The sequence below is a fragment of the Aythya ferina genome (genome assembly GCF_964211825.1).
Source record: "Aythya ferina genome assembly, chromosome: W".
NCBI lineage: Eukaryota > Metazoa > Chordata > Aves > Anseriformes > Anatidae > Aythya > Aythya ferina.
The window spans coordinates 3432595-3449824 of record NC_140313.1 but is presented as its reverse complement, the minus strand read 5'-3'; the positions used below and the strand labels follow the sequence as shown (position 1 = coordinate 3449824).

Sequence of the window (17230 nt, the reverse complement as noted above, 5' to 3'; positions counted from 1 at the left end):
TTCCACTCGAGTGGGCAGCCGAGCTCCACCACAGCCGCTCTCTCACTCCCCCTCCTCAAAGAGGAATGGGGAGAAAATATGTGAAAAGGGCTCAAGGGTTGAGATAAGGACGAGAAAATCACACAATAATTATTGTAACGGGCAAAACAGACTCGGCATAAGGAGATAGTAAGATTTATTGCCTTTTACTAACAAGCGAGAGAAGTGAGAAAACAAAGGAAAAAAAAAACAAAAGCACTTTCCCCCCCATCCACCCTCTTCCACCTCCTCCCCCCGAGCGGCGCAGGGGAACGGGGGAATGGGGGTTATGGTCAGTCTACAGCACTTCTTCTCTGCCGCTCCTTCTCGGTCACTCTTGTCCCCTGTGCTGTGGGGTCCCACCCACGGGATGCAGTCCTTGATGAACTGATCCGGCGTGGGCTTCCCACAGGCAGCAGCTCTTTCAGAACTGCTCCAGATATGGGTCTGTACCACAGGGTCCATCCCTCAGGAGAAAACTGCTCCAACCTGGCTCCCCTACGGGCAGCAGCTCCTGCCGGGTCACCTGCTCCTGCGTGGGCTCCTCTCCACGGGCTACAGGTCCGGCCCGGAATCTGCTCGGGCAGGGGTCTTCCACAGGCGGCAGCCTCCGTCGGTGCAGGGCCACCTGCTCCACTGTGGTCTCCTCCACGGGCTGCAGCGTGGAACCCTGCTCCACCATGGTACTCCATGGGCTGCAGGGGGACATCCTGCTTCACCATGGTCCTCACCACAGGCCGCAGGGGACTTCTGCTCCGGCGCCTGGAGCACCTCTCCCCCTCCCTCTACACTGACCTTGGCACCTGCAAGGCTGTTCTCTCACTCCCGGCTGCTGTCTGGCGCAGCATTTTTTTCCCTGTCTTAAATATGCTCTCACAGAGGCGCAAACAACATCGCTTATTGGCTCAGATCTGGAAAACAATGGGGCCCTTCCCAAACATGGGGCAGCTTCTAGATCTTTCTCACAGAAACCACCCCTATGGCTCCCTGCTACCAAAACCTTGCCACGTAAACCCACTACAATCACCTCAGCAGCTGTTGTATCTCCCCTCAAGGCAGCGTCCCATGTAGTTGTCCCTGCGTTTTCCCAAGTTTTTACATCAAACACCACCAAAACTGTCGACGGGGCCCCATTCTTCTGTAAGAACTTTAGCAGTAATTTCACTTTATACGGGTCATAATTCACTCCTCTTTTTATCAGGAGTTGAATCAATAACTTAACTATCACCTCCTCCTCAGCCGATAGATTAGCTCCCATAGTTAGTGCCCCAGTCGCTCACCTGCTTCTTGAGGTGATGTCCCAAGATTAAAGCCGCGGTCTCACCACGAGCTTGAGTCGTTCGGCTGGGGTCCCTCTGGACGCTTCTCTCAGCAATGCTCTCTTCCGATCACGTCGGGGTCACCATTTGAAGGGATTAGCAACACAGACTCCTGATGGCTACTGAACAGGAGACCTTTATTGCAATTTTCTTCCACACTATATACTTTTCCGGTAGCCCCATACACTGTTCATGCACTCGTATCTGTCATACAATTGGTCAGAGAGCCTTAGGAATGTGCCTCAAACTAGCCAGCAACTGGCCATTGCGCAAAACTTATCTTCAACATTGCAGCTAAGTTGTTTATCTGGACTTGGCTCAAGTTCCTGTTTCTACCGCTTACTTCCTCATTATCCCTAGTTCAGGGATGTGTCAAACAACGCAAGGCTACCTGTGAATTCCTTCCCCTCATTTTACCCCTTTTTAGGTTTGGGTAGAGGTAGCTCAACAATTCCCTGAATCCTCTCTGGATTTATTCTTTATTCTCCCTCAAACACTAGATGCCCTAAATACCTGATTTCTCTTAATACGAATTTTAGTTTATTTTCCAATCCTTTCAAGCCCTGTTTTGCCAGAAAGTTGAATAGCTTGTTAGTGGCTTCCTTCACAACTGTTTTCTCCTGTCCTGACATTAAAAGATCATCCACATACTGTAACAGTAACACCTCCTTTATAGGTTGGAATTGCTCCAAAATTTCTTCTAGAACGTGTCCAAATAAATTGGTGGCCCTGTAAAGCCCTGAGGTAAAATTGTCCATCTGCGCTGCTGCTTCCTCCCCATTTCAGGGTCTTTCCACTCAAAGGTAAATATATCTTTGCTCCCAGGGTCTGAGAGCAACCTATTAATAACACCGTTATTCCAGTCTAACAATTTAAACACGTGGCTCCGGGGCTGGTGCCAACGCAGAAATCTTGGGTTTTTCGATCATGGGGCACTTTACTCAGCACCTGGCCTGATGGCTGCAGACGGGTCCCTATCTTTTAGGGGAAAAAGGATCCTGGGCCAGGAACTGGCAGGGCTCATTGAGAGGGCTTTAAACTAGGTAGGAAGGGGGATGGGGCTGAGGCTAGGATTGTTGGGGCTGTGCCAGGGGGAACAATAGCAAGGCCGGAGGATAAGGCAATGGCCCAGCTGAAGTGCATCTACACCAATGCACGCAGCATGGGTAACAAACAGGAGGAGCTGGAAGCCATCGTGCAGCAGGCAGGCTACGACTTGGTTGCCATCACGGAGACGTGGTGGGACCAGTCTCATGACTGGAGTACTGCAATGCCTGGCTATAAGCTCTTTAGAAGGGACAGGCAGCACAGAAGGGGTTGTGGTGTGGCTCTCTATATTAGAGAGTCTTTTGAGGTTGTAGAACTCGAGGCTGGGAATGACAAGGTCGAGTCCCTTTGGGTTAGGATCGGCAGGGATGTTGTCGACGGTAGGAAGACACAGACGCTCAGTATGAGTGAACAGTGAACTTCAACTTTAATGGATAGCTCAGTCGCCTTTTATCTAGTTTGAACATAATCAACTCATACATATTGCAAAAACTAAGCTCAGGATTGGCTAACATTTTCCCGCTCTTTTCAGGTAGTTTCTCCTTCTTTTAGCTACCTTCCCGCCTTAGGGACTTTCCCCATGGCTCAAGGGCATCGTGTCCTTGAGCCTGATTGGCTCTCAGCCAGCTGCGTACGTGCCCAGACTCTTGTGAGTTGAGTACGGTACTTTACTAGCCCATTGCCTCTTAACTGCCCAACATCCTCGTGTCCTATTTCAGTTAACCATTCTTCCACAATTCCCCCGTTTTTATTTTGCGCTACGAACACCCTCTCTGTGAGTTGCTCTCGTCTCTCAGCTAGGCAGCCAAAGACCACGCGTGCAGCAATCACAATCACTACAACTATAAGTCAACTTGCTCCCAGGGACTGGAGAAAGCGAAGTCCCTCTTTAACTAACAAAACCCATCCACCCATGTTCCCAAAAACAGATTTAAGCCAACGCAACCAGAATCCCTTGCGCCATTAGATCAGCCATGGTTGCTGTTATCCGTACTTGATGACTTTTCTTCAATGGCTGGTTTAACACATCGACTAGGCACCCAGGTTGGCCCTGTAGGGGAAGAGATACACACATAACCTCGCCCCATATAAATCACGTCAGCAGGCCCCAACCATTGTCCTGTTTTCATATCTCGGTACAGTACTCTCATAATACATTTATTATCATTTTCAGACTTAATGTAATGACGTGCCGCGGGTGGTTCCTCATCATCTCCAAATATACACAAATGATTGAGAACAAATAAAGTTTTATCCACCCTCTCTCTAACATCTGTAATGTCTTTAAACTTTTCCAAGTACTGCTTAACTGTTCCATTAGCCCTTTCTACTATAGCTTGACCAGTTGGTGAATGTGGAATACCAGTTATATGCTTAATGTCCCACAGTTCCATAAATCGCTTAAGTGGCCCACTAACATAGGCTGGACCATTATCTGTCTTTATAGTTTGTGGTACTCCCATTACTGCAAAACAACTGGCAAGATGACGTCGTACATCCCGAACTTTTTCCCCAGGCTGCGGTGTAGCCCAAATCATGTGACTATAAGTGTCTATCGTTACATGCAGATATCTCAATCTGCCAAATGCTGTGACATGAGTGATGTCCATTTGCCACACTTCGTTGGTTTTAATCCCTCTCGGGTTTGTTCCGATTCCGATTCCCACTCCCGAATTGTAATGACTACACGTTGGGCAAGCTTTTACTATCGCCTGCGCATCAGCTCTAGACAGTTTGTAAGCCCGTGCAAGTCCTTTAGCGTTCTGGTGAAAAATAGCATGAGCCTCCCGAGCTCTGCAAAAGGGTGACAGTGGTGCTTCAGTAGCTGTTGCGGCGACTAGTCGGTCCGCTCGAGCGTTGCCTTCTCCCAGGCCTTCTTCCCACTGATGACTCCTTATGTGTATTACTGCGTACGGTTCACTTCTTTGAGCTATGGCGATCTGTAGACTGATTATTAATTCTGACAGCCGTTCATTTTTCAAGTCTCTCAAGCCTGAGTCTTCTATACGATTTGCTATGCCTACTACATATAAGGAATCAGATACCACATTTAACGGAATATCTTTCCATTTTATAAATGCCCATACTACTGCAAGAAGTTCTAGTGTCTGTAATGAGTCTTTATCTTGGGCTTGTAAAATTTGATGTTTCCAACCATGCTCATCCTTCCAAGTCACTGCAGCAGTTCGAGAACGTTTTCCTGCGTCAGTGAAAACTGTCACTGCATTCTTAAGTGGGATAGACGATCGTTTTGGCTTAGTTATCCATCCCTGGTTTTCCATCCATGTCAGAGCAGTTGATTGTAACGTTTTTGCTACTATAGTAGCGCCATCCTGCAGTAGTGCAGCTTGTAACTCTTCAGAATTTTGTATATACCATTCCAAATCGCCTGGCTTCATGGGTAACCAGATCATATTTGGAGGAACCCCATCCACCTGCAATATTCGATTCCTCCCCTTCTTTACTAATTCTGCTAATGTTGCAATTTTTTCTTGAATTGTTCGTCGAGGTTGTAACGGAGGAGCTATCCACTCTAATACCACAGTTTCTCCTCCCTTCTCCCCCGTTTTTATTTTTTGCTGTGTTATGGCACCCATCAGGTATTGTGAGCCACATAGAATGGTAAGATCGAGTGGCCTGTCAGATATACGTCGGTGCGTGACACTCGTTGTGATCAATGATGCGATTTGTTGTAATATTTCTTGTTGTTTTTCCGATAGTGTCACTTTTGAAGCAGGATCAGTTCCTTTTAATAACGGCCGAAGGGGATTTAATAGTTCATTCGGAATCCCGACTACTGGCCTGATCCATTGTAAATCTCCCAGCAGTTTTTGAACATCATTAAGAGTTTTGATGTCCGATTGGATTGTAAGTTTTTGAGGCTGAATGGTGGAATCTGTAATTTTCCAACCCAAAAACTTCCAGGGGCTTGTCTCCTGAACCTTTTCCGGTGCAAGTACGAGTCCCATTTGTTTTAAGGTCAGTGTTAAGTCATTTTTCTGTTGTAGAGAAAACGGTTCCTTCTGGGCTAACAAAATATCATCCATGTAATGATAGATTATTGTCTCTGGCCATTTTCGTCGAATCGGTTGCAGAGCTGCGTCAACATAAAGCTGACATAACATAGGTGAATTACGCATTCCCTGGGGTAATACAGTCCATTCAAATCTTTGATCCGGACCTTCACGATTTATTGCCGGGAGAGTAAAGGCAAACCTCTGTTTGTCATTTTCATGGAGGGCTATTGTGAAAAAACAGTCCTTCAGATCCACAATCAATAAATGCCAACCCTCTGGTATCATAGCAGGATTAGGTAGACCAGGTTGCAGTGCTCCCATGGCACACATTTGATTATTAACCGCTCGCAGGTCGTGAAGTAAACGATATTTCCCCGATTTCTTGGGAATCACAAAAATTGGAGTGTTCCAAGGGCTTGTTGACAGTCTTAGGTGCCCTTGTTGACACTGCTCCTGTACTAGTCCGTGAGCATGTATTAGACTTTCCCGTTTTAGCGGCCACTGCTCAACCCACACAGGTTCATCAGTTTTCCATTTTAGTGGGATTGGGAAAGTCCAAGCAATGGCCATACCTATAAATGGTGGTCTGATGTAAGAACCATTCCCATCTGAGCAAGAATGTCTCTCCCTATCAGTGCTTGTACTCCATCTGGCAACGGTAAGACAGATACACTGCATTTTACAACTTTGTCACCTATTGTCCATTGCAGTACTGGTGATCGACGAGCAATAGTCATACCTCCTACTCCTGCTACAGTGGTACTGGATTCGAATGTAGGCCAATGCGGTGGCCAAGTTTGCGCACTGATTATTGTCACATCTGCGCCAGTGTCCAACAATGCCTCAATTTGCAGTTTCTCATCCTTTAAGCATACTGTGATTTTCTGTCGTGGTCTCTGCTGCATGCCAAGCGTTAATAACGCTACTTTTCCTGTGGAGCCAAATGCTCCGAATCCTCGGTCCTTATTGACCATCGGTGGTAGAGATGCCGCCAAGTGTGGCAACGGAATTAATTGAGCTATCTTTGTATCCTTTGGTACATGCATTGGAGGAAACATTGCAGAAACCATAATCTGTATTTCCCCACAATAGTCTTTATCTATAAGTCCAACCAATATTTGTAATCCATTCAGGGTAGCAGACGATCTTCCGATCAATAAAGCTCCCACAGGATCACCATTAATAGTAACTGGTCCCATAACTCCTGTCTTTACCCTGGTGGGTTTAGAGTCCAATAGCATTACATCTACTGCTGTTGCCAAATCCAAGCCGAGGCTCCCTCTGGTGGCTGGTCGGCAGACATTGGTGACAGAGCCGTTCCGGCTGCTGTCGTAAATGCCGCTTTTTGTGTCGTCGCGGGGCGGTCCTTCCCGCTGCTCCAGCCGTTTCCCGACGCACCATGTCGACAGGTCGCTGTGTTATGCATATTGGATTGGCAGTTCTGACACCACACTGATTTCGTTTTGCACTCTCGTCTCATATGTCCCATGATCCCACAGCGAAAACAACGCGGTCGCGGAGGACGGCCTCCGGGCGTTTGCAAAGGAGCAAGGGCAGCGAGTGCTTGATTCTGCGTTTGCTGCGCAGTCTCTCTTAATACCTGTGCCTGTTCTTTCATACTATCCCCTAGCTGTTTTATTACTTCTACCAACATAGCCTGCGTACCCACGGGTACCTGAGCCATCCTTTCTAAACCCTCCTCAATTGTCCAAGTTCCCGGTAACGTAGCTAATATACTACGAGTTGAAGGGTTGCAGTTTTGAATTGCACACTGCTTTAGAATAGTGCCCTTTAGATAATCAGGTACTCCAGCCGCTTGTATTGCGTTTGCTACTCGATCAATAAACAACCCAAATGGTTCCTCCCTTCCTTGCTTGATGCCCATATAGGATGGTATCCCCCCTGGCTCTCTAATTTGGTCCAAGGCTCTCCGAGCCAATCTCATTGATTCTTTAGCTTTGTCTGGACCCATCAATGCTTGTGCTTCTAATCTATAATATGGTCCGAGCCCCATCAATTCCTCCAACGTGACACCATGTAACGGATCTCCAGGTGCCCTTATCGTAGCTACTGCCTCTTGACAAACACTTTGCCAATGCGCATTAAAAAGAAGCTGTTGATGTTGTGTTAGGATCAGCTTCATTATACTACGTATGTCCCCAGGGAGCAATATATTAGTTCCCCAAATATAATCTAACATTTGCCGAGTAGGTTCCCCCTTTAAACCAGAATCATTTACAGTAGATCGTAATTGAGTTAATAGTTTCCAGTCTAAATTTGTCATATTAACCGTCACATTCCCCTGTGCATCTGGTGGCGAGTATACTACCGGAAAAGCTTGTGTTAACTGTGTTGCCGTTTCATAATTCCCTTCACGCAGTGCCTCATTTGCTATTTGCCTCCATAGACCTTCTCTCCCCTGCGCCCCCGTTGTGAAGGGATTTGTATTCGATAGAAATAGGCTAGCACTGGTCCTTCCACTTGCTCCTTCCTCACTTTCTATTGGAGCGGTTGGAGCTGCTGGTAGTGAAAGCTTCTCCTCTGCTACAGAGGACATTGTTACAGGCACCTCCGAATTTCCCGAGACCCCCTGTGTAATGGTAAAAGTTCTAACGGAAGGTGGCAACGGGCAATCTGTTCCTTCCATATTTATTTGCTGTGGATTAACCTTATTAACCCTTCCTGGTGGTCCTAACTGCTCTGTTGCAGCAGCGGCAATTCTTTGTTCAGCTTTATATATGCCTAATGCATTAGCCACTGCTCTCCATGGATTCATTAAGGTTTTTAGCAGACTTAATATCTTTAATAACATCATCAAACAATTTGTCCCCAATTTACACCACTCTGTTTGTTCAAAACTGTATCAGGATTTGTAAAAACAACCCTGCGCTACTGCGTATGCTAATATCCCTGATAATTCTTTTATCTAAAATGCTCCGCTTTTCTAAAAATCATCTGAGCAAATTATACACCGCTTGTCTTTCATACCTTTATATATACAGTTGCAGCCTTTGCAAAGACCTCGGCGGCGCTTTTCCAGCGGGACCCTTTATAGGCTCATCCCGGGTGCGGGGACTCCCTTCCACCTTCCGAGCTGCGGGTGCGGGGACTCCTGTCCCTTTCACCTTTCCGACGCGGGTGCGGGGATTCTTGTCCCTTCCACCTCCTGGGCTGCGTTGCAGGACCGGTTCCTCCCTTATTCCGTCCCTCGCAGATTCAACTCCAGCGGATTCCCTGTTCCCGTTCAGACCGGTCCCTGTTCGGGCGCCAATTGTTGTCGACGGTAGGAAGACACAGACGCTCAGTATGAGTGAACAGTGAACTTCAACTTTAATGGATAGCTCAGTCGCCTTTTATCTAGTTTGAACATAATCAACTCATACATATTGCAAAAACTAAGCTCAGGATTGGCTAACATTTTCCCGCTCTTTTCAGGTAGTTTCTCCTTCTTTTAGCTACCTTCCCGCCTTAGGGACTTTCCCCATGGCTCAAGGGCATCGTGTCCTTGAGCCTGATTGGCTCTCAGCCAGCTGCGTACGTGCCCAGACTCTTGTGAGTTGAGTACGGTACTTTACTAGCCCATTGCCTCTTAACTGCCCAACATCCTCGTGTCCTATTTCAGTTAACCATTCTTCCACACAGGGACAACAAGGCTAGTGTCCTGGTCGGGGTCTGCTATAGACCGCCGAACCAGGATGAGGAGACGGATGAGGAGTTCTACAGGCAGCTGACAGAAGTTGCGAAATCGTCAGCTCTTGTACTCATGGGGGACTTCAACTTCCCTGACATATCCTGGAAGCACAACACAGCCCTGAGAAAGCAGTCTAGGAGGTTTCTGGAGAGCGTGGAAGATAGCTTCCTGATGCAGCTGGTTAGTGAACTTACCAGGGGTGGTGCCCCGCTAGACCTTCTCTTCACAAACAGAGAAGGACTGGTGGAGGATGTGATTGTCGGGAGCTGTCTTGGGCAGAGTGACCACGAAATGGTGGAGTTCACTATTCTTGGCGAGGCCAGGAAGGGGACCAGTAAAACCGCTGTATTGGACTTTCGGAGGGCTGACTTTGAGCTGCTCAGGACACTAGTTGGTGGAGTCCCTTGGGAGGCGGTTCTGAAGGGCAGAGGAGTCCAGGAAGGCTGGGCGCTCTTCAAGAGGGAAATCTTAATGGTGCAGGAACGGTCTGTCCCCACGTGCCCAAAGACGAGCTGGCGGGGAAGAAGACCGGCCTGGCTCAACAGAGAATTGTGGCTTGATCTTAGGAGAAAAAAGAGGGTTTATAATCTTTGGAAAAGTGGTCAGGCCACTAGGGAGGACTTTAAGGATGTAGCGAGGCTGTGCAGGGACAAAATTAGGAAGGCCAAAGCTCATCTGGAGCTCAATCTGGCTACTGCCGTTAAAGATAACAAAAAACGTTTCTATAAATACATCAACACAAAAAGGAGGACTAAGGAGAATCTCCATCCTTTACTGGATGCGGGGGGAAACTTAGTTACAAGAGATGAGGAAAAGGCGGAGGTGCTCAATGCCTTCTTTAACCTCAGTCTTTAGCGGCAATACCGGTTGTTCCCTGGATACTCAGTACCCTGAGCTGGTGGAAGGGGATGGGGAGCAGGATGTGGCCCTCACTATCCACGAAGAACTGGTTGGTGACCTGCTACGGCACTTGGATGTGCACAAGTCGATGGGGCCGGATGGGATCCACCCAAGGGTAATGAGAGAACTGGCAGAGGAGGTGGCCAAGCCACTGTCCATCATTTATCAGCAGTCCTGGCTATCGGGGGAGGTCCCAGTTGACTGGCGGCTAGCAAATGTGACGCCCATCTACAAGAAGGGCTGGAGGGCAGACCCGGGAAACTACAGGCCTGTCAGTTTGACCTCAGTGCCAGGGAAGCTCATGGAGCAGATCCTCCTGAGAGTCATCACGCAGCACTTGCAGGGCAAGCAGGCGATCAGGCCCAGTCAGCATGGGTTTATGAAAGGCAGATCCTGCTTGACGAACCTGATCTCCTTCTATGACAAAGTGACGCGCTGGGTGGATGAGGGAAAGGCTGTGGATGTGGTCTACCTTGACTTCAGCAAGGCTTTTGACACCGTCTCCCACAGCATTCTCCTCAAGAAACTGGCTGCTCTTGGCTTGGACTGGCGCACGCTCCGTTGGGTTAGAAACTGGCTGGATAGCCGGGCCCAAAGAGTCGTGGTGAATGGAGTCAAGTCCAGTTGGAGGCCAGTCACTAGTGGCGTTCCCCAGGGCTTGGTGCTGGGGCCGGTCCTCTTTAATATCTTCATCGATGATCTGGACGAGGGCATTGAGTGCACCCTCAGTAAGTTTGCAGATGACACCAAGCTATGCGTATGTGTCGATCTGCTTGAGGGTAGGAAAGCTCTGCAGGAGGATCTGGATAGGCTGCACCGATGGGCTGAGGTCAACTGCATGAAGTTCAACAAGGCCAAGTGCCGGGTCCTGCACCTGGGGCGCAATAACCCCAAGCAGAGCTACAGGCTGGGAGAGGAATGGTTGGAGAGCTGCCAGGCAGAGAAAGACCTGGGAGTGATGGTGGATAGTCGGCTGAATATGAGCCAGCAGTGTGCTCAGGTGACCAAGAAGGCCAACAGCATCCTGGCTTGTATCAGGAACAGTGTGACCAGCAGGGCTAGGGAGGTGATCGTCCCCCTGTACTCAGCTCTTGTGAGGCCGCACCTCGAGTACTGTGTTCAGTTTTGGGCCCCTCGCTACAAGAAGGACATCGAGGTGCTTGAGCGGGTGCAGAGAAGGGCGACGAAGCTGGTGAGGGGCCTGGAGAACAAGTCCTACGAGGAGCGGCTGAGGGAGCTGGGCTTGTTCAGCCTGGAGAAGAGGAGGCTCAGGGGCGACCTTATCGCTCTCTATGGGTACCTCAAGGGAGGCTGTAGCGAGGTGGGGGTTGGTCTATTCTCCCACGTGCCTGGTGACAGGACGAGGGGGAATGGGCTTAAGTTGCACCAGGGGAGTTTTAGGTTAGATGTTAGGAAGAACTTCTTTACTGAAAGGGTTGTGAGGCACTGGAACAGGCTGCCCAGGGAAGTGGTGGAGTCACCATCCCTGGAAGTCTTCAAAAGACGTTTAGATGTAGAGCTTAGGGATATGGTTTAGTGGGGACTGCTAGTGTTAGGTCAGAGGTTGGACTCGATGATCTTGAGGTCTCTTCCAACCTAGAAATTCTGTGAAATTTACTATTTGAATGCCCAATTTCATCGTCAAATCCCTTCCCAACAAGTTAGTCCCTGCCTCGGGTGCATACAATAATTGCCCAGTGATCATTCTATCCCTAGTCTCAGCTTGGTGTCCCCCAAAAATGGCACTGTCATCCCAGCTCCTTCTACCCCTACCACATTTAGGTGTTCATTAGTTAATTTAAGTTAATTAGTTAATTTAAGCCCTGATACTTTACAGGCCAGTAATGACCTGCAAGAACTCTTCGGTAGGTGACAAGATCCCGGACGAGCCCCCAAATTGTGAGAAAAAATCTCAAATAATTTTCTTCAGGCAGGATCTTCTGTGAAGCTATTTTATTCACAATTGCAATGGCGGGCGTCCTGCCAATCAGGAGCGCATTATAGTAAACGTATCATAACCTTTTATTCCCTATTACTCGACACCTGATCACCTCCCCTGTTTTCTCATTGGCTGAGTACTATAGGTTCACAAGCTACTCGATGCTCCTCTATACCATATATGTATAATTTTTTTCTTTAACCCTATAATTTGCCCCTTTTCCCCCCCCTTTTTTCCTCATTTCTTATGTTTTGAGAACTTGTGATTTTTGTTTTTTTTCCTGTTCTCACACTGTTCTCATCCTGTTTTTCTCAAGCTTCCACCTTATTTTGGAACAGTGAGGCCTTCTACTGTCCACTTATCTACTTAGCATTTCTCCTTGTTATGACTACACAACTACCTCTGAATACAGAAAATTAGTTCTCTACTGCAAAAACATAACTTAGTTTCTCACATCGGGGCTTGCAGTAAAGCAAAGATTGGGGTGGGTGCACCAGGACCACCGTGTATGGGGCCAGCAGTAGTAGGGAAGGGAGTTATGAGAGAAAGCCAGTCCCCTACAGCTGGCAAAGACCAAGAGGGCTGTGGTCTCCCAGCATGTATGAGTCTGTTCTGTCCCTGCACCGCAGTGACATTCTTCTCCATGTCCTCTGCTGGCTCTCTAATTACAATGCACATGCTAACAAGGCTGCAAGAGATGAGTCAGTTTGTGGTGTGGTTTGCATCAGAGTCTGCCTGCTTGTTGGGCTGTGTGGTGAGAGCTGCATGGCAATGCCACACATGGACCCTGCTGCAGCAAGGCCACGGCTCAGGGATCCATCCCTGTTGTGGTTTAACCCGGCCGGTAGCTAAACACCACACAGCCGTTTGCTCACCCTCCCCCCTCCCTCTCTGGGATGGGGGAGAGAAACAGGAAAGTAAAGCCCATGAGTTGAGATAAAGACAGTTTATTAAGACAGGAAAATAATAATAACAATAATAATAATAACAATAATGATGATAATAGTACTACTACTACTAATGTGTACGAAACAAGTGATGCACAATGCAATTGCTCACCACCTGCTGACCGATGCCCAGCCTAACCCCAAGCAGCCAGGCCCTCCTGCACCCAGTTAGCCACCCCTATATATTGTTTAGCATGACGTCAGATGGTATGGAATACCCCCTTTGGCTAGTTTGGGTCAGCTGTCCTGGGTCTGTCCCCTCCTAGCTCTTGCTGCACCCCCAGCCTGCCCGCTGGCAGGACAGAGCGAGAAGCTGAAAAGTCCTTGTCTTGGTGTAAGCACTGCTCTGCAACAATTAAAATATCGGGGTGTTATCAGCACTCTTCTCATCCTAAACCAAAACATAGCATTCTACCAGCTACTAGGAAGAAAATTAACTCTGTCCTAACTGAAACCAGGACAGTCCCCCTCCAGGAGCAGGGCTGGGAGAGGTTTTGCCATGCTCAGGGCTCCTCCTGGCCTCCATGGGGTCCCGCTGGCACGGAGGGCTCCCAGCTGGAGCCCTGGGGCTGTGTGCTGGGGCAGCTCCCAGAGCTTCCCAATCTGCCCCCCATCACCACCGTGTCATCTCATGGCCCTGGGTGACGCCCTGCCACTGCCTCAGTTTCCCCTTCATCAGTGGGAACTCTGAAACCTACTGATTGACAAGGTTAATATGTGAGAGCCAATTACACCTACAAACCTGTTGAGGGATTTTTTGAAACAGCAAAAATCCCATGGCTTGCTGCAGCTGAGCAAACCAAGCTACCAGGGCAACTATGAGAAGTTCCCATGACAGTGTTCCCACATCGCCCAATTGAGGAATTTAGAAAAATATTGTTACCAGCAGCTGGCTTCAAGGACAAGGTCTACGTGACTGCTAATCACAAGGGGGTTGTTTTCTTGCAGGTGGGGTTGTTTTCTTGCAGTTGTTTGTCTGAGTGCTTTTGACCAATAATCTTGTGTGAGACACTATCTGCCCCTGTTAAGTTCACTATAAAAGCTAGGCTTTTCGGGCAATAAAATGGAGCATGATCTGACCATACTAGTGTCTGTTGTGCGTTTGGCTGTGCTTCCTGCAACATATGGCGCCTGAACAGGCTGAGACCCGAACAGGCTGCCAGACGGGGAGACGCTGAGAGAAACGACCCGAGAGGCGCCGAGAGATCCGAGGCACACGGAGACACTACAGCCGCACGGAGAGAGCCCTGAGAGACGCTTCAGAGCCACGGATGGCTCTGAGAGACACGGAGAGCCCTGACAGAAGCCGGAACACCTGAGAGACATTGAGAAACTCCAAGCACCGACCCGGACAAAGGACTCACGGTAGGACGCAGGAAATTGACGTCATCACGGTGCGACGCGGGACATCCGGGATCGAGTTGCTACGGGAGACCAGAGGCGTCAGTGGACAACGGCAGACGACCGCCACCATGTGGCGAGTTGGCACATAGCAGAGGGGCGGACATCAGGACCCTGCAGCCTGTCTGACGTAACCATGGAGGCAGCGGCGGCTGTGCTGCTTCTCTCTAGCATTCTCACTATGAGAGGCATATCTTGCAATGCAAAAAAGACTATTCGTCCCCAGAAAGGTGATATAACTATGGTGTTACATAATTTGATAAATGTACAAATGTTCCTGCATAATATTCAGTGGGGTTGCCACATTGTACGGATTACTAATGATGACTTAGCTATATTACTACCTTTATTGCAGTGCAGGAGTGCAGAGCCGCAGATTACACTGCCAAATGACCACCGGCAGGCTCTTTCACAAACAGCTTCTAAGGTTGCAACCGGCACTGCTTGCAGACCTATAGCAGACATTGCACTCTCCTTCCTAATTAGCAATCGTGTGTCTCATCCATTTGCAGTGATTGGTCAGTGGCAAAAAGAAAGGGGGAGAGTAAGGGGTGACAAAGACAGAAACAGTATCAGGAGGATGCCACTGACACTAACAGCATGGGTAATAGGAATAGTATAAGTGACACAGGTGATGGCAAGGGTGGAATGATAGGGCAGCATTTTCGAGCTCTGGAATGGATTTTCCTACAGATTCAGCCTAAAACGACTGTTCCATTTTCTCCCACGGGCCAAGTGATGGTTGAACGATCACATCAGGTTTTAAAGGAACAATTAGTGAGATTAAAAGAGATCAAGAACATCGATGAGTGATTGTCCGAGGCATTGGGTGTCTTGAATCACTTATCTTTGACTAGGGACCGAGAAGACCCTCCTGCGAGTATTCATTTTCAAACAATAAATATAGCAGCACCAAATGTGTTACCACAAATAAGAATGAATTACCGAGATCCTGCTACAGGAACTTGGAAAGGGCCATGCGGGTACAGAAATACAAGTAACACCTGTGGTTACAATGACACTGCTAGGCAGGGTTTAGGGGCTTATGGTACGGAGACAAGGGGTAACAACTATAGCATTTGAAACAATCGTACAGCTATAGCCTTACCTCCTGATGTTTTTCTGATTTGCGGGGATAGGGCCTGGCAAGGTATCCCTGCGAATGCTATCGGAGGTCCATGTTACTTAGGTAAACTTACTATGTTTGCTCCTAGCTTTTCACAGTTGTGGGAGATCACCAGACATAAATGGGCATTGCTCGCACTGCATTGCAATGATAATGTTGAATTGCTTGGTGTTGCAGCTAGAGCAGCATTGGCAATTTTCGTTCCAGGAGCAGCAGCTGTGGCCTCACTTAACAACTTAGAAAAATTGGTATGCTGGGCCGAGAAGCAAGCCCATGACACGACAGAGATACTTGAGGAGATGTTACCAGATCAAAATAGTCTGTGCCATGCGCTCTTACAGGATCTAGCTGCTATTGACTTCTTGGTTTTGGTTCAAGGGCATGGGTGTGAGGATTTTGAGGGAATGTGCTGTTTAAACCTTTCTGATCATAATGAGTCAATTCACAAATCCATTACTTTCCTGAAAGAGCACATGAGAAAGATTCAATATATCAATCCTCTCAATCATTTGTACATATGTATAGGCATACTCGGGTTAGTATGTAAAGCAATGTTCTGTATACATGTATTTAGAATGTTTGATGTTTGTGTGGGCATGTTGGTGGAGCATAGACTCCCTGCACACCCAGCGCTGTCTACTTGCCTTTTATACCTTTTATAGCTTTTATACCTTTTAGAAATATTTGTTTTATAAATATTACAAAATTCAGATTGAATTCAGACCTCATTTATAACATGGGTATTAGTGATGTTTTCCTTCCAAATGCAAGTGTATAGCTAATTGAACAAGTGCACAAGTGCCTCCCCAATTAGATGGTAGGGTGGACCGTAAGATCTTCCCTCCACAGTACCACCAGAGATCTGCCCTGGGGATCTCAAGTCTTGAGCAGTTTCCCATCAAGTCCTTGGTAGCACAAGGCAAATTTTCCCAGATTCTGGGTAGCACTCACACCCTGCCGTGAGAGGCAAGATGTATGGTTACCTATAACTGTAGAGAATGCAGGGGGAACCGCAATATTGCTATCATGCAAGGAACAGCAAAGAGAGAGACTTACAGGCCTCATTTCCCCAGGCAGTCTTCTCTTGGTACAATGCAATCATACATCACATCCCCTGGGAATCCTTGGTCCACCCCTATGGGAAGGGCACTATCTGAGCAATCGGTCTTCCCGAGGCACAAGCACAGCAATTGCTATGGTTGAGACTCTGGACAGAGTATTTGACCCATTCTATCCAGGCATTCACATCCCCATACCCTGTTTCAATCTCAGATGTTTGAACTGCCACATTTCAGAGGGCCTCCTGTTTACTCTCCTGTTTTCTCCTTGAGTTTCTCCCTTTCTCTGATGGCAATGAAGGATTGTTTCCATACAGCCATTCTCAATCTAGCTGTTCGGTCTCTCCTAGTTATTTGTTCTCTCTGCTCAGTTGCCATGGGGAATTTAAATCTCCCCAAGCTAACACCTCACAATCATCAAACATGACAGCTTGTGGTACATAACCCCCTATCACAGTCACCCATATTTTGATGGGGTATCCCGTTTTTGCTATTATCTGGTCATGCCTTTTCCAAGTTGCCAATTGACCGAGGCCTTCTCTGAGGCCTAGAATCACTAAAAACAAAATTAGTAATCAATTTTTCCCTGTCATTATCTTTAAATCTTAGGTTTCCAAATTATTATCAATACAAAGAATAAGATGTGCACTACTACTATAACAACCCCCCCCTTGGGAGCACTGCAATTCGCTATAGGTCTGTCCTTTCTCTCAATCACAAGCCACACACATTAGTTACCTGTGAAAATATAAGGTTAGTTTACAGTT

The 17230-nt window shown here is 47.8% G+C and overlaps 2 long non-coding RNA genes across 3 annotated transcripts in view; one reads left to right on the top strand and one right to left on the bottom strand.

The window, feature by feature from the left end:
* Positions 1–17230, top strand: part of LOC311426422 — a 566016-nt gene that overhangs the window by 79271 nt on the left and 469515 nt on the right. The window lies entirely within an intron of this gene.
* Positions 159–16101, bottom strand: LOC311426424. Of its 2 annotated transcripts, none has more exons than XR_014686740.1 (3): positions 13317–16101; positions 1299–1738; positions 159–713 (listed from the first exon to the last, which is right to left on the bottom strand). It is a non-coding gene; the product is annotated as an uncharacterized lncRNA (long non-coding RNA). The 2 variants fall into 2 exon arrangements; XR_014686741.1 differs by having other exon boundaries at positions 1299–1728.